Genomic DNA, 16,134 nt, shown 5'->3' with positions numbered 1-16,134 from the left:
CACAACAGCTGCGCAGTTTAGCAAACAGGTATCCAAACAAAACAGACGCCAGGACGCTGGTTGAAGGTTTTGAAGAAGGCTTCACTATCCCATTTCGAGGCCCACTGCCATTAACGGGAGCGAATAACTTACAGTCAGCGAGGCAGAATCCCCGGGTGGTGAGCGCGAAGATAGAAAAGGAGAGGAGCCTGGGTAGAATCGAGGGCCCCCTCCCTCAGGAACTGCGTGAAGGAATAGTCATCTCCCCACTAGGAGTGGTTCCAAAAAAGGAAAAGGGCCAATTCAGGTTAATACACCACTTGTCATACCCCGAGGGGGGGTCCGTAAACGATGGCATCGACCCGGAAGCATGCTCTGTGTGTTACGCGTCAGTGGATGACGCGATCACACTAGTCAAAGCGTCAGGAAAGGGGGCCCTCATGGCCAAGGCTGACATCGAATCTGCCTTTCGCTTATTACCGGTGCATCCGACCAGCTTCCACCTGCTGGGCTTCCAATGGGAAGGGGACATGTACGTCGACAAAGCCATGCCCATGGGATGTGCCATATCCTGTGCCTACTTTGAGCAATTCGCTACCTTTCTGGAATGGGCCCTTCACGACGGGCACCAAGGGGGCGGGAAGCTGCACTACCTGGACGATTTCCTGTTCACAGGACCAGCGGGATCTACGATGTGCACCAGTACACTGGCGGCGTTCGAGGACCTGACCGAAACACTCGGTGTCCCCCTAGCGAAAGAGAAGACGACAGGCCCAACGACAAGACTGACGTTCTTGGGCATTGAGCTTGACTCCACGGCGGGGACCGCCAGGCTCCCCCCGGAGAAAGTGCAGGAATTCAGGGAAGAAATAGCCAAACTACGGGGCCGGCGCAAAGCCACCCTCAGGGATATCCAAGGGGTGATAGGCAGGCTGAACTTTGCAGCGAGGGTCATCCCTCCCGCCAGGGTCTTTTCCAGGCGCCTCACCGCGCTAACGGCTGGCGTCACCCACAAACACCACCGCATCCGGCTTAGCACGGGTGTAAGGCAGGATCTACAGGTATGGGACGACTTCCTGCAGGATTTCAATGGCGTGCTGATCTGGAAAAAGGGTTGGGTGACAGCGGATCAGCTATCACTATACACAGATGCAGCCGGGAGCCTTGGGTTCGGGGCGGTCCTGGGGAACAGATGGTGTGCCAGCCAGTGGCCAGACAGGTGGCATGCGCAAGGGCTCACAAAAAACATCACGTTCCTCGAACTATTCCCAATAGTAGTGGCACTGACGGTATGGAAAGAGGAGATAAGGAACCTGAAGCTCACCTTATGGTCAGATAACATGGGGGTAGTGCAGGCCATTAACAGAGGCGCAGCAAGATGCCCGGGCATGTTGAGGCTAATGCGAGAGTTGGTTAAATTGCAGCTCCTGGGGAACCTGGAGCTGAAGGCGCGGCACGTGCCGGGGACAGAGAACACGGTCGCAGATGCGCTATCCCGGTCCCAGATGACACGGTTCAAACAGCTTCTACCCGGTGCGGAGGAGGTGATGACCCCCTTTCCACCATACCTGTGGGACCTGGGGGGGTTGACTTGTCCAGATTAATAGGGCACTCGCTCACCTCCGAGGCACACAGGAGATACAAGAAATACGCGGCCACAGTAATGAGAATCGGGGGCATAGAGTCGCTGGAAGACAAAGCAAAGGTGCGCACGGCGGTGGAGAAATTCGTGCAATGGGCATTCGACGCTAAGAAAACAAGGTCTTGGGCACAGGCGCACCTGGCCGCCATTGCCTACTTTGCCAGGCTCCACACAGGCGAGGACCCCACGGCAACTGTCTACCTGAAAGCAGCCCTGAAAGGCTGGCGAAAAATTGAGGGGACCAGGAAGGACGGCAGGCGCCCCATTGATTACGACAAGCTGGGTCAGTTACTTAGCGCCCTAACCAGCATCATTGCAGACAGGTATGAGCGGCTACTCTTCGGGGCCGCGTTCACCACGGCTTTCTTTGGGGCATTTCGGGTAAGCGAAATAGTGGCCCCCAACAGGTCCGGCCCGGCGCAGCGTTGCTTGCAGGCAAAGGACATCAAGCCGATGGTAAAAGCTGTGGAGCTCACGCTTAGGCAATCCAAAACTGATAGGGCCCGGAAAGGGACGACGATACGCCTGCATTGTATTCCAGAGGTGGGGCGCTGCGCAGTGTGCTGGCTGTTTCGATACATGGCGGCTCGCCCGGCGGGGGAGGGCCCCCTCTTCGTACATCAAGATGGAAGGAACTTGAGCAGGTTCCAGTTCACGGCCATAATGCGTCAGGGCCTCAGTAAGGCGGGGCTCCAGGCAACATCATTTGCCCCGCACTCCTTCAGGATCGGGGCGGCGACCTCGGCATCGCAGTATGGCATGCCAGAGGACAGGATCCAGGCCGTGGGCAGATGGCGCTCCAGGGCCTACAAGTCTTACATACGCCCGCATCTCATATAAAAAAAAGAAAAGAAAAAAGAAAGGGGGGAGGGGTAGTGGGGGGGGGGGGAGCAGCTGCCTTGGGATGCCGCACGGCAGGGTTCCTTTGCCCTCCCTCGTCCACACCCGGTGCGCAGAAAGCCACCTTAATGGAGCATTTTCTCTCGACAGGGGGACGCCCACAGCTGGTCTGGGTCGTGGGGCATTCATTCGTATCCAGAATGGAGGCCTGGTGGAGGCGTGTGGGCCACAAGGAAAGCAGACCCAAGGCGACATACATCCGCTGGATCGGCCGGCCCGGCATGAGATGGGAGCAGTTGCTACCGACCCTGGACGGCCTCATGGCAGACTCAGCGTGGCTGCCAGATGTGCTGATCATACATCTAGGAGGGAACGACCTAACGCGGTTGGGCCGCAAGGCGGTGGGCCAAGCCATCCAGAAGGACATCACCAAAGCGGCGGCATGGCTGGGGACCACGACAGTGGTTTGGTCGGAGATGATCAGCAGGAGGCACTGGAGGGGTGCCGACTCCAACAAAGCGGTGGATAACGCAAGGCGCAAGTTAAATATCGCCATACACAAGTTTTGCTCAACCAACGGCCTGGAATCAATCCGGCACGGCCTCATCCACCCAGGCCGCCCAGAACTATATGGACAAGATGGGGTACATCTGTCCGACAAGGGAATGGAGGTGTTCTGGGGCAACTTGTGGGGCGCAATGACGCTCGCGGGTTGTCGTTAAAAAGGAAAAAAAAGGGGGAATGTGGGTAGCCACGAACCAAGGGGCAAAAGGGGGGAGCCGCAGAAAGACGTGAGCCTCCCTGCGGCGTGGCAGGAATCCTACAATCGTTGGCTAACCAAACACACCGGTGGGCGGTGTGTAGGAGGAGGGCCACTCACTTTTCAATGCCGCACGGCAGGGTGACGTGGCCGCACAAAGGAGGGGAGGAAAAGACGGAGACGGCACTCGCGGCCCAGACCCGGCCGGACGGCAGGGCGCAAATGGTAGCGAGCTGGGGACCTAACTCCAGGCAAAGAAGCTCCCCTCCATGACACCCAAAAGGGGTGTGGCCAACCAACTACTGGAACACCAATAAAACTGATTAAGAACTGGTTGTACACAAGTGCCATTTACGAACTGATGAGTGCACGAGAGACAGACACCTGTATCAGAGGAAGGTGTCATAAACTGTAATGTGATGTGCATGATTGATGGTTAGAATTCGCAAATGAAGATTGTACAACCAGTATGTTATTAATATTGTTATTAATAATCTTTATTGATATTAATAAATCTGCGGCCAACAATGACCACCACTAAGAGCTGAGATTGTTGGCTGACATTATTGACTAGGACTGATGGGGGAATACGGAGAATGTATGCAGTATGTCCACCAGCAAGTAAGTATAGACGGGTGACCCACTGAGTAGGCACATGCGAGGGTTATTCACCCCAGTGCTATGGGTAGTGAAGGTGACTTCACAAGCCTTTTGCCATCATAGGGTTACGTCCACTCTTAGCCCCACAGAAGTCACTAAGAAAATAAAGCTGAGACGGCACTTGGTGCAAGTACCCAGGGTTAGGTTTAGGATGTGGCGATATCTACTCATTCATTTGCATCAGAGTGCTCGAGCGCGCATTACCAGGTGATCCTTGCACCGTTGGAATTCCTACCGACTTGGGCAGAGCGCTGCACCTCACTCTGCCGGTATGCCAATCAGCCTGAAATGCATACTTGCCTTTGCCACTCCGTAATTAACCTCGGTGTTGTGTTTGGCTCTGGGCTGTTGCTGCAGACCAGGCGCTGTACCTCTTTCGTGCAGATGTTCACACGCACTTTTTAAAGATGCATGGCTGCCTTCCTCGGGGTTCAGATTTACAGTGCCCCGAGGTCAAGTGGCGGACACTGCCTGATATATTTGTCTTTACTGAAACTGCTTTGCAGTGAATAATGGCTTAGCAAAGGTGCCACGGGCACTAAAGAAAACTAACACCCTCCTCACACTGACCCCCAATGCGCTGGTTTCAAACTCATTTTAGGGTGCCCACTGCCTCTGCTGCCATTGACAGCTAGGACCCTGCCAGTGAAAATATTCAAAGATTTTGCTCCCCAGACTTTGTGGGGGTAAATGAAGCCATAACCTCGCTGTGGTGCCAGGCCCTCCTTAAACGAGCTCTCTTGATGGACCTTTCATTTTTCTTGTTGATCAACACAGAAATTAAGCTACACCGACTCCTCCACACCACTAATTCGAAGAGAACATCATTGTCCTGCTGCTTGCCCATTTCTTTGCGCTTTAACGTATGCCTCTGGACATGCAGTTTCTGACAGGATGTCTGGGGGGCAATTAACCCCCTGGCACTGTCAAGAGTGTGTGAATGATGCATTGATAAAGGCCGATAAGCACTCTGGCCTGCTGCTGTCTCGGAGGTAGAGAGGCTCGCTCATTCACAGATCAGACCTCCCTTGGCAGCAGAGTGCTTAGTTCAGACTCGGGAGGGCGGTTGATTTAGAGGGGAGAATAATCTACAGGACATCGCAGTAGCAGCTTCAGATTTCTTTCCTTGGCCCCTGTGCGCCCCAGACACTGATTTTCCAGAGGAGCACATAGACACCATAAAGCCGGTTAGTAAGTATTTTTCCGTTTCTATTTATAAATACAGACAAAGGAATAAAAGTATTCCGTCTGTATTTATATGTAAAAATCCGTTTAAACGGAAAACCGGGAGCCCTAATTATAATTGTGTACTTGATGGTCCTCTTGACAGATCCCCACCGAGCATACCCACTAAACCTCATATGAAGGATGCACTGTATGTAGTAATGGACCGTATGCACTGCATAGACATGTGGCATGTGCAAAATCCCGGGGTAAAGGAATATACCTGCTATACCCCCACACACTCCACATATAGTCGACTCAATAAGTTCTTGGTGTCTAGTTAGGTGGCAGCCACTGTGTTTCGGACGCGCACCTTGGGACACTTCCTATCGGACCACTCCCCGGTGCTCCTGAAGTGGTGATTAGGTGGGTTTCGACCGAGAGTTCCCCTATGGTCTCTCTGACCTTAGAAGCTTAGAGACACTTTGTTCCAGGAGGAGCTTTATGGGTACTTTTAAACCAATTGCCTGTCCACCGCTACCAGGGGGACGGAATGGGATGTGCTGAAGTTGGTGACGCGTGGGAAGTGCATGCCCAGAACTGTAGGCATGAGGCAGTGCTTGGATAGTAAGCCGACTGAGCAGGAGAGGATGCCGACTGGCCTGCAGGGTCCAGGACCCCCAAAGGAAGCATGTTGTGCAGCTCTATTAAACGCCAAGCTCCGGATCAGTGACTTTTGGGATAGACTAGATTTCCTGACTAGACACGAACATCACTAACTTTTACATCGGGAGGGCGACAGATCCGGCGACTTTTGGCGTGGCTGTTGATGCGTGAACACTGCCCCCACTCATATTATTGCTCAGGCTCCCTGATTGGGTGTAAGCTACCACCTAGGTGGCTGTTAACTCCCTGTTGTGGGATAATGTGGCAATGGTTTATGGGGGACCTGCAGGTTGACACATCTGAAACTAGGAGGTTTGTAGATGGCCTACCCCTCCCATGCCTTACTGAGGTGCAGAGAGAGGGTCTTGGGGAGGCACTCAGTTGGGAGGAGCTGCAGGTGGCTGTGAAGAGCATGGCACGGTGCAAAGCCCAGCGGCCAGATGGCTTTCAGTGGAGTATTATCAGGCATTTGCTAACCCCTTAGTGTCACTCTTGCTGGAGACCCTCCAGGAGTGGAGGTGTCCTACCATCCTCCATGCGGGAGGCCCAGATAGTCATGCTCCTTAAGATGGGAAAGCATCCCCATGAACCCGGTTCATACTGCCCCCTGTCCATGCTGGACGTAGATACAAAAATATTGGCTAAAGCATTGATGATGTGTCTTAGTCCGTGTGGTGACCCATTTGATCCATGAAGACCAATGCGGTTTCATGCTGGGCAGAGGGACACATATGAATTTGAGGCGGCTTTACCATGGTATTTCCTCTGTGACTGGTGTCAATATACCGGTAGCAGTGGTCGCCTTAGATATTGAGAAATTGTTCAATACCCTGAGCTGGGATTACCTCTGGGAGGTTTTGGGATGGATGAGTCTGGGCCGGTTCACCTCCTGGATACATTTGCTTTATATTCAACCGATAGCTCAGGTCCGCAGCAGGAACATAGTCTCCGCAAGTATACTTATAGAGAGGCATGAGGCAGGGATGTCTATGGTCCCTGCTCCTTTTCGGAGGGGGGATACATGCGTTGTTTCCCACTATGCCAACGATGCACTATATTTTATCCACTCAGAGAGATCAATGCCTGCACTTCTGGAGGTCTTGTACTCCTTTGGGATGGTCTCAGGCCTGCAGGTCAATAGCCAGAAGTTGGTTCTCTACCCACTGGTGAGACTGGTTGGGATGGAGGCCGCTGCTCTCCCTGCTACTGCACTCCATTGGGAGTGTGACCACTGTCGATATTTGGGTAAACAAATCACCCATTTGCCTGACGCTAAGTTTGCATTAAATGCGGGAGCGGTCCTTACGGGTCTTGATGCTTCCATTTGATTCTGATACTGCCTCCCCCTCTCCAATATGGGAAGCGTGACCCTTAGCAAGATGGCCATGCTCCTCCGTTTCCTCTATAATCTACAGAAGTTTCTATGCTGCATTTCACACACTACTTGTACGTCCCTGAACAGCCTTCTGGTCTCCCTGGTGTGGACCGGTGGGCACAGTAGGGTAAATGCTGGAGGTGTTAAAATTGGATTTGGAGGCTGGAGGTCTGGGGCTTCTGGATTTTGCCCTGCATTATTTTGCAGGACTTTTGCAGAATTTAGCGATGTGGTGTGCTATAAACTCGAATACTGAGAATGCCCTGCTGGTGAAGTGGGAAATGGGGCTGTTCTACCGGGGTGTCTGATGATGGGCTCACAGTTGCCTGCTGACTTTCTGTTCGTAGACAGTCAGGTTGCAGGAATTTACGAGTGGGTGGTCACTCTAGTGCTCCGCTGTATCCCGTACGTGCAGATGTTTCCACTTCAGTGGCTGCACAGATTTCGCCAGATACAAAATGGTCTGGGCCTTACTCTGTGGTATGATGGAGGGGCGATCGATGGTTGGGGACCTGTATCCTAATGGTACTTTTCTCTCGATTGCAGATGCAACTGCCTCCTGTTTAATGTTTGCACTATGCAAAGATCTTGCGTACGGCACTGGAATTGTGGGTGGCTTTTCCAAGTGAACCAGAGGAATTGCAGATGTTGCTGTTACTGCTTGACCAGGGCTCCTCTAGGGGCTGATCTCGAACATCTATAAATGCTTGAAGGTGGACTGTAGAGCTGAAGTGTCGAAAATCCGGGATAGATGGTTGGTGGGCCTGCCACTGCCCACCACAGATGGGGAGTCGCGGCAATGCCCGCATCAAGCTTACACAATTTGATTATTTGCACTGCACTTATCTGACACCTCAGTGAATTCATCGGTTCAATGTGGCGTTGTGTGCAGATGCTGCAGGGCGTCACGGGGATTCTGATCGAACCCTCAGTTAAGCATTGCCTATTGGGTTTGCCCCCGACCCAGGGACAGGAGACACAAATGCAGTATTAGTTTGTCCTATTGGGACTTGTATTGGTTAAACGCTGCAGTGCCATCCTTTGGATACCCCGTTCTCCCCCCTCCCACATTGGACAAATGGAGGTCGGATCTGGGTGAATGGGGACTGCCGAGGAGCAGCAACTAGAACTGGTCCGCATTGATGAAAATGTGGAACGAGACCTAAAGATCTGTGGAGACATGTTGGAGGGGCTGGTGCCAGGGACAACGCTGACTGGACTATCTGGGACTGCAGGGGACACTTCCTCTGGTGACGCTGACTTTTCATCCCTCCAGCTAATGACTTATGTGGAGGTGGCTGCTATCATGGAGGTCTGGGGGTGTGCATGTGGCGGGTGAGGTTGCCTGCGGTTCCCGTCTGTGGCTGGGTGTGTCCTGCGTGGTATGGGATGTGGTTCCTGTGACTGCTGTGTTTACTAGTTTCTAATTTAGATGCGGCCACCTGTTGTCATTGTGGGCTCTGCAGCGCTCGGCCCCCTAATCCCCCCCCCCCTCTCGCGAAATCCCTCGCATGAAGAGGGTGATAGATCACCGTTGAGCACCTAAGACCCTGGATTCTTCTCCCCTGTATAATTTTGCCTGACTGCCATGGACATATATATCTGTGCGTATCTGCTGTTGCCACAGTTGCTTGTTATTCTGTTTATTTTAACCTGTGTACTTATGAATATGATGCACCATTTACTTATGCAATTGCTGTGGAACTGTTTATTCCTTTGTGATATTTTTAGTCCTGAGTCGTTGGAACTGGTGCAGGACTTATGTACCGGCTGCCTCTGATATGCTGCTGATTGCATGGTGCTATGTGCATTGTTCCCATATACGCCATCATGTAATGTAACATACTGTGCACGTCCTTAATAAAACAAGTTAAAAAAAATACTAATATTATTACCTTGGGGCCAGTGGCATTACCGCTATGGCTGTTATGTATTTCCTATGCAGAGGCATTTCAAATTGATGAAACCTTTTTTTGGTTTTACCTGCACAGTGCTTTTATTTACTATAAATCTTAAAGGAGGCTTACAACCTGCCCTTGCTTTTCATTGGTTTCTGTGCTTGCAACTTACTTTTCCTCTGTTTCTATTGGCTGTAGCAAACTATTTCCTGTTCTACGTGTGTTTCTCTTATTAGTGTTCTGTGGCCCAAGTAAGGTTTTCATCTGCTTTGGTAGAATTACTTTTAAGCGTGTCTGCACCCCTGCTGTCATGACAAGATCTGCACCCTTGCTCTGAAGCTACAGCGCTCCCCGAGTGTCGTGGGCTCAGTGCGCTGTGCCAGTCTCAGTGGGGACCTTGTTGTGATCCCAGGTCTGCCTGTGCTTTGTGGGAAGCCAACGCATCCGCTGCAACATGCACTCTCCAGTCCCCCAGGGCCAAAGCAGAGACTCATCCTAGTGTTCCCTTCTGAGCAGCACTCACCAGTCTCCCTTGGGCCGAAGCAGGGACCCACTTTAGTGCTCCCTTTTGTTTGCGAGTAACTCGCGATGCACCTGCAGCCAGCGCTGAATAAGAGGCCAGCGCTTGCAGAGACCCTACTCGCGTCCATATCAAAGGTATTTGCTCAACTGAGCACGCAGGAAGCTTTAATTTAGTTAACTTCGAGAAAACCTGTCATGGAATTAAACCATTTTCAAAATTTCTTGCTAAAAGCTCACACACAAACACAGACAAATGTGTTTATCTTCAATCACGGGCACAGACACATAGGTACCTACAAACAGAAACACACAAGCAAGCAGATGTTTTCAAACATTCATTCATACACATACTTACAAATGCTCACATGTTTTCAAATAAAAAACACACAAGATGGACCAATTATACAACCACTGACACACACAAATATAAGTACACTTATACAAACACCAGCACACACCGAACACACAGAAGCACACATAGAAATCAATACACTTAATCAAACACTTTTGCTATGAAAAACAACTGCTGAATAGTTGAGAAGTAGTATAGCATGCCTTTGGCTCTCTGTCTTTTGAAGTCACTCTGGACTGACTCTTATTGCCTTATATGTCTATAGTGCTGAATAAAATGGTTTAGACGTGTCGAGGCGATTAGGTACGTTCAATCAAAGGAAGTTAGTACTCATGTTATCAGCCTCAGAAGGATGACAGTCTAAATACACTACAGTTTGCTTCAAACTCCACTTCTGGAGGAAGCGATTAGGCTTCTGGGTCATACATCTGACCTACCATCATGCCACTTTTGTCATATGTACATATGAAGGCGGTGAGCACCTGATGTCATGTTCTCATGTCACCATTTGTACGTTGTGTACGCCATTGATGTTGCTCATTGCAAAGCAAAGGTTTACTACCAGACGCTCATGTACTTCACGAAAAGGCATCAAGGGCCTTTCCCTCAGCTGTGGCATATTGACACGGTGGTGAGAGCCCCTACAACCTAAACTGGTGGACTTGGTTGCTTCATTGGGGATTAGCAGCACTTGAACAACAAGTGGTTTTGTTGTTTTTTAACTGTCTTTATTCAGCTTCAAAAAAGTGTGGCTCAAACAGGTCATACTTAACACACATGAGGGATAGAATGAAGCCCCTTTGCAGGTACATGATATGGCATACTGGTATATGTCTCTGTTGATATGTTTCACAGGATTTTTAAATTGTTTGTAAAGAACGCTTGCAAAATTAGTTATCCTTCGCTGACTGCTTTTTGGAAGTAACTGAAACTCTGATATTCTCATTGTAGGAAAGTGAGTTTCTGTTGCAGTACCACTTTACTTTTTGTCTGATTTCTGAGTCAGAAATAATGCCTGCTCTGGGTGGAGGTGCTTCACATCCACCCACAACAAGCAGGAGCAGCATTCAAGGGAGGTGAACCTTAAAGGCTTCTTGCCCTTTGTTATGCTAGCCAGGGCCTCTACAGCTAGTGGAGATTCCCGCCCCCTGACCAATTCCCACTTTTAGCTGCAAGGTTGGCCGGGAAATTAGTCAGCAGGAGAGGTGTCCACCCCTCTCAACTAGGACCACTCCAAAGGTGTCCTGAGCTGCCCTCCTTTGAAAATCCTCCATATTGGTTATTAGGATTTCAGCCAACAGGATTGGGGGTATGTCTCTTCCCCAAAGAGAGTGGACAGACAAAGGGTGTAGTCACCCTAAAGGTAAGTAGCCCATTAGCTGCTACCTGCCAGCACTCGTAAAGCCCTTCAATTAAGTATTGAACCTTGATCCTTAGAGTCTTGGCGTCCTAAGGAAGTAGGACTGAAGAGCCGTACCAGCAATGAAGACTGCAGATGACAAATGACTTGGCCCCAGCCCTACCGGCCTGACTGTAGCCCTCGAAGAAACCTGTTACAAAAAGCGACTCGTCTTGCAAGCCCAGCAACCTCCACAACCCTGGGAGGACTGCCTGTCTTCCCTAAAGACCAAGAATTCCAGAGGACAGCGGCCCTGTACACAAAGAAACCAACAAGTAGAGCTTCAGTTCCCTGCTGATCTGCACAACCAGACCTACCTTTTTTTGCACCCGACGCCTATGAAGTGGCCCCCCAGCTGGGGGAAATGTAGGGGTGCACCGTATCTTTGTAAATAAGGTGCATCCCAGCGTTTTTAGAATGGCGTGGCGTTAGCAAGTTCTGCTAAGGCCAGGCACTGTTATTCTGTTATATATATGCCCCCCAGTTTTCACTTTTTATACTTAAAAATTGTGAGATTTCAAAACGTTTTTACTGCAACTAAGTATCTTTGGTTCCAAGTAATACACAGACAAAAAGTAATATCTTAATAACAATTGGTCTCGGATTTAGTAATTGAGCATGTGTAATCATTTCTTGTCTGAGTCTGTACAACAAATGCTTAACACAGCCCTATGATAAGCCTAATTGCTTGCCCACACTACCACAAAAGAGAGCATTAGTATTATCTACTTTACCCTCTGGGGATCCACTGGACTCTGTGCACACTATAGCTTACTTTGGTATAGTATATACAGAGCCAGCTTCCTACACTCATGCACTGTATTTCACTGTCAGCAGTCTTGGCCCATAGAAGTGATCAGTGATAAGTGGCAGTAGAGAAGCACATTGAACAAGAAAATGAGTCAACATGCCATTAAATATTGGCTATAGTATTTTCACAAGAAGCCTGGTGACTGTGGGGGCCTTTTGGCACACCCCTTTGGGGCAATACTTGTTAGAGGGGCGGTATATAGTGTTTTGTCCTCTGTTTACCTTGTATGGTATTTGGAGTTTATCATACATACATTGACTGCGGTTTTGTTTTTTCAATCGAAGAAATAAACGTGTCCCGCTGTGTTAGAAGCTCAGATCTTGCATCGCAAACTCCATCTGATCTTTCTGGTTTCTCTGCATTTCTTCCCAATAATGCAGCTGGTCAGCTGACTTTGCATCCACTACCCTATTGTTCTGCTGTCTAACTCATCCCCTCTCCCTTGTCACGCTCAGCTTGGTATTACTGTTATTCTGCCACGCTGGTTGTCCCTAACCCTCTGGAACCACTTATTTACTCTCTCCCTCCCTGTACCCCTCTACATATAACTTATATTAACCAACTGAAACATATAACTTGTGTTAACTGTATTCTCAAGCTTGTGCCGACTGGTGCATCAAGGTTATGGCGACTGGTGCAAATGTCTCATATCAACCAATGCTTTGAGTTTGTATCAACCGGTGCATCAAGTTTGCGTCCTCCAGTGCATCGAGTTTACATCCACCGGTGCATCAAGTTTGCCTCTTCTAGTGCATCGAGTTTGTATTGATGTATGCAAGAGAAGTCTGGTCAGTAGTAGCCATAACCACTATCTGGAACTTTTTGAAGAAAGGGCAGGCCAACAGGGAAAAGTCTGGCAGCATTAACACTGAGCAGTGCACAGTGCCATCTTGCTCCCTTCCATTAAGGGGCCGGACGTGAGGAACAGTTCTGATCAAGTGTCTTTCTAAAGTGTTAATTAACAGGTAGTATTTGATTTTTTAAAGTAAAAAAAATAAATAAATCAATGGTCACCGTTGCAACATGGACTTGTTTTCTTCCACTACATAGTATGGCTGCTATGTGTCCAGGAGAAGTCGTTTAATGATTCTTCCTGAAGAGAGAAGCAGTGCTGCACCATGCGCACAAAAAGGTCACCTTTCAAGAAATGTTTGATTCATTCATTTCTCCAAACCAGACGTTTTCCTTCATCTCTCTTTTATCCTCCCTTCTTATTCCTCCTATAATTTCCTCCTTCCAGTCTGCCTTTTCTCTTCCATCCCCTCTGCATCCATCACTCTGTTCTGTCCCCACAACGCTCCTCTTTCTCTCCCTATCTTCCTTATTAATGAAGCCCTGTTCCCAGCTCTTCTTCAATTGTCCTCCTATTTTTTATCATCCATCTTTCGCCCTCTTCCTTTCCTAACTAGAATCCCCCTCTCTCTTTCGCGCTCCTTTTCTCTCTTTCCTGTCTTCTATCTCTCCTTTGCTACATATCTTTTTACACTCCCTTCTATTAAACCCTTTCTCTCCTGGCACCCACTATCAGCTGTTTTTGTCTCCCATGGGATGATGCGTGGTCTCGGGTGCCGTTGGCCGTATCATAACACTTTTTTTTAACTTTAAGATATGTTGCACAGCAACCCGCGCTACTATGCAACATGCCTAGTTTGTCTTGGCGCTAAATAATGAAAGGACACAAACTTCTGTACACATTTCTGTAAGTCTTAGGGTTTAAATATAAAATGCCTGATACCTTGTGAGTTTAGTAGAAATATCACTTGAATAGGTCTAGATGTAGCAAGTGCTTTAAATATCTCGATACTCACCATTTTATAGCACCACCAGTTACAGCACAATAAATTGCCTTTCTCAATAAACAACTCATAAAACTTTAATGGAGTTGCACAACTGCTCACCAAGCTACAACAAAAAACAGCTTATTATTAATCACATAGGCGAAACCTATTGCATTTACCAATGCTTGTTCGTTACTGCTGAAACCCTGCACTGAGATGATCACTGCTGCTAGTCTTGCATAGGTTGCCACTAATGTAATCTTGCCTAAAATGATCACTATTACAATACTAAGAATTTTAGTAGCTCGGGATGCTTTCCCTTTAACATATGCAGCTCTTATTGCACAATAGGTTGGAGACCGCTCTAATCTAAACATTAGTTTTATCTTTTTTGATACCGGTCATTGCATTTGCAGATAAACTGTTGTATTGCATTGGCTTACCAGATTTTACTTTAAATGACAAGAACTAGGCCCTGATCACGACGGGGACAGTAATTTCATATTTTACACCAAAAATGGGACAACACGTCAGTTCCAAATTACGTGTGCTTGTTCCGCGACCTACGGCTGGTGAAACCTGCCGCCAATCACAGCAGCAAGTACAACACGCAACCTCGGAATGAGGAATAACATGCACTATCAGTTTAGTTTTCCGTATTCCTAATTGGCAAACTCGTAATCTGGTACAAACTGCGCACCTGCTAATTAGCGGGTGCACCGTTTACACGTGCATTTTGGCTGCTCATTATAAATCGAGCCCTAAGCATCACAGAGCTTGTTTTTGTCAGTACTGTGTATACACACTATTAGTAGAACTTCTTTTTTAAATCTCACCTACGCAGCGCGCATGCGCTACATAGGAAAGAGACCTTTAGTAATTGGCACAGCTTTCCCTGCAAAAACGTGCACACGTTGCATTGCTTCCAATGGCAACGTGTGCACGTCTGGCGAGTCACTTGCAGAAGCGAGCAGCTGGCACCATATGTTATCAATTAGCGCGCCTTGCTGCTCGCTCCCGCGAGGGAACCGTGCAGGCCCCCTCCTCTCTCTCCTATCGCTGCGCGCTTGTTGTGATTTGAGGCCGTTTTGGCGCAGGTCCTCGGCCCCTGCTTGAGTTCGGAAGCGATGTTTCTGCTCTGTGTAGTCAATGGCTTTTAATACACCATTCTCCGGCGCCCTGCAGGCGACATGTTAGTTTACAAAAACTCTACATAAAGTTTGCCCAGGTCCACGCCACTTTTTCAGGCTAAACACTATGTAAATCACTCACAGCGAGGTGCATTGTAAGCACATTTCTCTTGTGGCTGCCTTAATAATCTGCAATGTATTTGCCCCTCGTGGACCATCATTGGGCGTGCAGTCTTTATCGAGCCTGGCACATTGCCGTTTGAGAAATTGAGGTGATGCACTACTGCCCGATGTTGATTTTGTGAAGTTTGGGGTGGTATGCTCAGCTATGCTATTTGTGACACTCGCGCAGTTCGAAAGGGCCCCTTCAAAGCATGAATGATGACACTGTGTCACATGGCCACTTAGATCAATCAACTGTGTTGCTCACTGGTTGGAAGCATTCGATGAGACAGGCTCCTTGCAAGTGAGGCTGAGCAGATCGGTACAAGCGATCGGATGTTCTGCTAGATACACTTGTAGGCGCTGAATCAGAGGTTCTGTATCATGTGTGTACACTAGAATGGATGGACGAGTGCAAGGGCAGAGAATGCCTACACGTCCCAGAGCCGCGCACCTGACACAGCCGTCAACTTGCCCCGTATGTAAACAATCCTTGCTGCCTGATAAAGAGCTCCTGCAAGTAACCCGTGCTCTGGCATCTGCAGGGCTGTGTGGACTCCGCCCAGACCTGGTGAACGGGAAGTCTTGGCGCTACTTTACAGTGAACAATTACAGCCTTTTCGAAAATACGCAAACAAACAATGCCAGTAGTACAGTGCTTGGTTTGTTGTGCCAGGGTTGCAAAAAGAATCCCCTAAGCCATGGCTACGATAATCTCCAGGGTAACATTCAGCAATGCATTTGGGGTGTCTGGATTGAATGAACAATGCCATAGTTGTGCCAGGGTTGGACGTTGCAGTGTGGTGCACAGTACGTGCCAGGGTTTTAGTGAGTGGTGCACTATTTGTGCCAGGATGAGAGTGAACGCTGCGATCGCCGTGCAAGGGATACAGCAGGGTGCAATGTTGTGCTCGAGTTGGTGAAAGGCGCAGTCATTGTGTCCGGCTTGCAGCGAGTGGTGCAGTGGCTGCGTTGGGGTTGCAGGGGAGTGTGATC

The 16,134-nt window shown here is 49.1% G+C and overlaps 1 protein-coding gene across 2 annotated transcripts in view; it reads right to left on the bottom strand.

Moving 5' to 3' along the window:
- SLC25A40 (solute carrier family 25 member 40) overlaps positions 1–16,134 on the bottom strand; it is a 389,459-nt gene that overhangs the window by 21,627 nt on the left and 351,698 nt on the right. The window lies entirely within an intron of this gene.

This window comes from Lissotriton helveticus, chromosome 10 (assembly GCF_964261635.1).
Source record: "Lissotriton helveticus chromosome 10, aLisHel1.1, whole genome shotgun sequence".
Classification (NCBI taxonomy): Eukaryota; Metazoa; Chordata; class Amphibia; order Caudata; family Salamandridae; genus Lissotriton; species Lissotriton helveticus.
This window is presented reverse-complemented; position numbering and strand designations above follow the sequence as displayed.